This window comes from Stenella coeruleoalba (genome assembly GCF_951394435.1).
Source record: "Stenella coeruleoalba genome assembly, chromosome: 3".
Classification (NCBI taxonomy): domain Eukaryota; kingdom Metazoa; phylum Chordata; class Mammalia; order Artiodactyla; family Delphinidae; genus Stenella; species Stenella coeruleoalba.
In genome coordinates, this window is record NC_137148.1 from 27,508,017 (window position 1) to 27,514,016 (window position 6,000).

Below are 6,000 nucleotides of genomic sequence, written 5' to 3' on the forward strand. Positions count from 1 at the left end.
AAACTCGAATGGATATTCCCCATTCCCAAAACTCTAGGTAAGTTGAGTAAAGCAATGCAGTTTTGTGATATAAACCTGATTTTGAAGTAGGTAATTTTTGAATTCATAAACCAAGTTGTCCACTTACTAGCTCTGGTAGTTATTTGCATCACCCTCAAAATGTCTCACTCTGTCTTCCAGCACATGATAGGGCTCCATTTTCCTAGTATGCCTATATTTGTGTGGAGTCATGTGACTAATCCTGACCAATGCATTTTGAGAAAAAGGGCTGTATGTCACTCACAGGCCAACTTTTATTGCTGGTGTGACACTCTCTAGAGATATCTTTTCCTCTGGCACAGCAATATTTGTGATGGTTGCTGTTCTGTGGCCTGGATCCCTAAGGACGACAAGTGGGGCCCTCCAGCTGACTCAATATGAACACATGAGACAAGCAAAAAATAAACCTTTGTGTTTTAAGTCACTGAGATATAAAGATTGTTTATTATCACAGCATAATCTAGCCTACCCAAGTTGATATGCTAGCTATATGATTTTTAGTAAGTTACTTAGCATTTCTGAGCATGAATTTCTGGTGTTTAAAATAAGGATACACACCTTTTCAGGGCTGGGAGGATGACCAAAGGTTCATGTAAAGTACCTCACAGCTCCCAGCACATATCTGGTACTCAAGCAATGTTAGCTATTTCTATTATCAAAATAGTCAGGGAGAAAAGCCAGGTGGAATCAAGATATCCTTAAGCAAACACACAGTTCACAGACTCTACTCAGCCAGTCACCTAGACACAGAGCCTTGGCAGCCAGGTCAGGCAGCTAGAGGGAGGCCCTTGAATGCCTCCAGTCATTCATTCATTCTTTCATTTTATAAATATACAGTAAGTACCTGCAATGTGATAATCACTGTTCTGTAAATATAACAGGAAAAAAAAAAGCCCCAGCTCTCATGGACTTTGCCTATACCACCTAATGCATTTGAATGGCTTGCTATCAATCAGGTTACCTAACTGTATCCTCAGAAAGAATAAGAAACCTGGAATCTGACCCTTTGCATTTTAGGGATTTTTTAACTACTTGGAAATATTTTCACATATATTAACAGATTTAATCCTCGCTGCACTCTTACAAACAGGAGAAGAAATTATTACTATATATATATATTCATAAGTAGGGAAACTAAGGCTGGAAAAAGTTATTATTTTGTTTTTATTAGCATCCAGCTACTCAGTGGCACTGCCAGATCTAGAGTCTGCACTCTCAGATTCCTCATTCAGGGTCATTTTTTTTTTTAATCCCAGATTGACAATAAAAACCTGAATCACTGCTTTGTCCAAGGATACCCCTGGATAACACCTATATTAAAGTGCTGTAGGTGAAATATAAGATTGTTGTTCTATGACTATAATAATAATAATACTAAACCACAAATAGTATACTAGTCCAATACCAAATTCTGCCTACTAATGGATCAAATTTCAGGAAGTTCCTACTTCACAACTCCATGTGTGGACAGAGACCTAAGCACACATCTAATGTAGGCATTATTGCCACACTGGTGCAGTATGTAATAAGGAAAAACCAATGCAAATAGTATTTGGCTTCCCACATTTTTCATTTGAGTAAATGTCCTAGAAATCTAGGCCACACCTAGTCCCTCACCAACAGCTCAGTATTTCACTCTAAACCCATGCCTTGAAAATCCAATATATCAAGGATCAGTTCAAATGTCACCTCATTTATGAAATCTTCCTTGATTCCCCTATCAAAAATCACCTCCTATTAGCTTTGTTTGTATCTTAACCTGGTACCTACTATATCCTGAAGTTATATTCAGGATGGCAGTGAAACAGCCAGATTAAGCTGCTATTCCACATAGGGAAAAGATGGAAAATAAAATAAGAAATATAGATGGAGCGAATTAGGGAAGCCACCGCATGCTAGACTAAAAAGCTAGATTTTCCTCTATAGGCAAGAATAGCTGCTGGGAAACATACAGTATTTACAAAATAGAAATAAAATCATATTATCACTTGTGCTACTAAAGGAAAGGGAGAAAATGCATTAGAAATCAGGGTTTGGATAATGTGAAATGATAATCTGAAGAGTTATTTTTGTCTTGGAGATGTTCTTAGATTTACATTTGACTAGTTAGATTTGGTTCAAATACGATAAACAAGTTTCAACTGAACACCTGAATCCTCGCACTTGAGAAACTGTCTCTGCAGGGCCATAATCTGTGAAATCTTGCAGGGATTCTCCTAGATCACTACTTTCATGGAGAATAGCCTCCACCTTCTCAGCAGATCAGAGAACTCTGGCTTTGGAAAGTGAATCCGCATTTACACAAGAAACCATTATAATCGCCAAGAGACCCTGGTTTTTCTTCAGTTGGTAAACACATCATTCATGGCAACTAACTAACACTTTATACCTTTTCCTAATTGGTGTGTGAAACTCTGAGGTGGTTTTACTTGTGTGTGTTTAAGACACACACACTGCTCTACATGAGTTGAGCGATGAGTGGTCAGGAACAGCCTTTCAGCATCTCCTAAGTAAAATCATCAGGACTCCTCTCCACCAGCACTGACTCCAACTCACCAACTGGACTTGGATGGCACCGGTTCAAGTCCCATCTCACAGGAAGCCTGTCCTGACAGTAGTTGTTGTCCCAAACCAACTCGATGCCACTAATCTGGCCAAATCTTTGCGGACCTGAACCCTTTTTTTTTTTTTTTTTTTTTTTTGCGGTATGCGGGCCTCTCACTGCTGTGGCCTCTCCCGTTGCGAAGCACAGGCTCCGGACGCGCAGGCCCAGTGGCCATGGCCCACGGGCCCAGCCGCTCCACGGCATGTGGGATCTTCCCGGACCCGGGCACGAACCCGTGTCCCATGCATAGGCAGGCGGACCCTCAACCACTGCGCCACCAGGGAAGCCCCAACCTGAACCTTCTTGGCGACGGCCTCCAGTTTGTTTTTTCTGCGCTTGTTCCCAGAATCACTTCCCGCTGAGCCCAGCAAAGGTCTCTCTAGCTCTCAGTCTTCCAGCACCTCTCTATGGTACATCCACGATACTATACACATGTATAATGAGCGCTACTAATTATCCCTTCTTCACTGCTCTTGATTCTTCCCAACTACTCTTAGTTATTAAGAACTAAGTGTAAGAACTATTAAGAACTTAGTTAGTAGGAAAACACCAGCCTTAGCTAAACTGCATTTTGCACGTTCCCTGTACAGTGCTCTTCAAACTTTTTGGATTACTTACTCCCCAAAAGATTGAAAGCTATCTACCCATTCACACATTTTTAAGTTGTCCTCTAAAATTTTTCACCAAAAATTTAAATAATTGCAAAGGGTGATATTTCCAGTGTATTGTAAATAATAACATTTAAAAACAAAACTATTGCATCCCTTTATAAATTTGTCCAATGAATTCTAAATACTACAGTGATTTGATACCGATCCATATGAAAATAGGTAAATGAACACTTCTTTAACATACGTTTACATTGTTGTTTTTCTTTTGTTATCAGAGAATGCCCCCGTAGAATTTATCTAAATGAACTATATCATTATGCTTTGTTGATCACCCTATCATAGTTCTCTCTAACAAAAAGATGTATGTTATCTGCAATATGTATTTATGTTTTTAATTCCTTATACCCATAATTCTCTTATGTTTATAATTTCTTCTAGATTGAGTTAGGCATTAAAATTATTAGTAGTACACATCTGTTCCAAATAACATAAATATATTACAAAGTTTGATAATAATTATTCAACATAAAAAGTAAAATTTTACTAGACACATCTTTTAATAATATATAAACATAATATATTACATATAATATATTATACAGATATAATATATTTTACATATTTTACAAAATACCTCATAGGAAATGTAGGGCTAAAGTTGCAATAGGAAGACCATTAGAACTATGACAGTCTTTTACAAGATGAAGAAGACAGGACCAACCTCCTTGCTTTCTATAAAAGCTCTTCAGCCAGGCATCTGAAAACCTCTCACATTGGGCCTAAGCTTTCCTTTCTAGATTTTTCTTTCACAATTTCCTTTACAAAATGCTCCCCTCTGCCAACACATATTTTTCTAATTTCTGCTTTCTGTTTTACATGAGGTACCCTCTCCCCAGGCAACACAGTATAGTAAGATTTGGAAATGGTGAGAGGTATGCCTTTCTCTTGTCAAGCAGTAGAAAGATGATTTTAAAAGGAAAGTTTGAGAAAGGGAACTAGAATGACATCCACCCCAGGCTGATCAATTTTAGAAAAAAGTAAATACGGAGTTTTAGGATCTAGAGACAAATTCCCTAAATCTCTCTAAGCCCAGTCAACCCCTTAAAGAGTTTCTGGTTTCTGTGTACACTAGGAGTACAAGAAATCCAGTTTGCTGATAGCTGGTCTAAAGACTAGATATTTGGATTTCAAATGGCTCAACTGATGGGCATTTTCTGGATACAAAGTACAAATAAACAGGTAGAAAAGACAAATAGCATTTATTGAGTCTAGACTATGTGTCAGCCACTGGGCTAGGTGATTTCAGGTACACTAACTGATTTCTTTTTTAAAAAATATTTATGTATTTATTTGGTTGCATGGGGTCTTAGTTGCCACAGGCAGGCTCCTTAGTTGAGGCACACGGGCTCCCTAGTTGTGTCATGCAAACTGTTAGTTGTGGCATGCATGTGGTATCTGGTTCCCTGACCTGGGATTGAATCTGGGCCCCCTGCATTGGGAGTGCAGAGTTTATCCACTGTGCCACCAGGGAAGTCCCTAGACTAACTGATTTCAGTTCTTACATTAACTCTGATAGAAAGATGGAGTGTGTATGAGCTTCCTCCACAACCTGGCATGCAAATATTATCACACTCTTTTATTTATTTAAAATCAAATTCGGTTCAGCCCCACCTGAGATGGCTAAAAATCATCCACCATTTGATTCCCTCTTGACTCTCCGCAGCAATCCCCCACTTCCAAACAAAGCTCTGGGTTGTGGTGGCCTTGGGGGAGAGGGATGCCTAATCTAAAAAGAAACTTAATTCCCTTAGGGACCAGGGAGCACAGAACACAAAGACCTGGATATAGAGAGTGAGGAGCATGGCAGGGAGAAGGAAAATTACCTTTCAAATTTCCCAACTTTCTATAACATTGAAACAAGGCAAGATAACAGGTACACCTCAGTAAAAATTTCCAGTGGCATAGTTACTCTTATCTATATTTTAGAAGTGAGAAAACTGAAATTCAAGGAGTGTAAACAAGTTGCCTAAGGCAAAGAGACAGCGAGGAATGGTTTTTCAGTGGATATTTGTGGCTAGACCTATAAGTGGAACACTGAAGCCTTGGTGGGATTTGTTGCTCAAAGACAGGCTATAAATGAGATTCTTGTGTGTCAGGTGCTATCCACTTTTCTTGCTTCCTCCATTGACATCTGTGCTTTTGATTGGCAGCAAAGTCCCTTGATCCCACTGGGGTAATTCCAGTGGAAAACTTAACAGCTAAGTGGCATATTTACTGGGCATCTTTCATGGCAGTCCCTTTTGCCAGCCTACTGAGGGATTCCTGGGAAATTCTGGTCTGCCGTGCTTCCACCAAACAGAGGATATGGAAAAGAGACAGTCCAAAATTTGACATACAGATGATGGAGCCAATAATTAATTGAGATATCCGTTTCTTTAAACCCCAAATCCAGACATTTCCTTTGTGATTCTATCAGTGTTCACACAGTACAAACAACATGAAATGAAAGATCATTTCGTGAAAGATCGTTTACCTTTTTACCCTCTCCCTGAACTTAGGGTGCATCCCTCAGAGAATAGTCCAGGTTCAATGTTGAGTCAACACTTGGCTTGACTGTCTTCTACTCAGCCCCTCACCATAACCAGAGGGAAATATTCTAATGCTGCAGAAGTCAGTCTTTCTAAGATTTAAGACATTCAGTACATAGTTCTTGAGAGAAAAATCTCATCAGTGACTTCCTTTCTA

General features: G+C 39.2%; 1 long non-coding RNA gene across 1 annotated transcript in view; it reads right to left on the minus strand.

Moving 5' to 3' along the window:
- The window catches only part of LOC307183860, a 242,694-nt gene extending 239,680 nt beyond the window's left edge, over positions 1-3,014 (minus strand). Inside the window, exon 1 of the long non-coding RNA XR_013827626.1 lies at positions 2,596-3,014. This is a non-coding gene — a long non-coding RNA (uncharacterized lncRNA). The remainder of the gene's footprint in view (positions 1-2,595) is intronic.
- Positions 3,015-6,000: the final 2,986 nt, after the last annotated feature.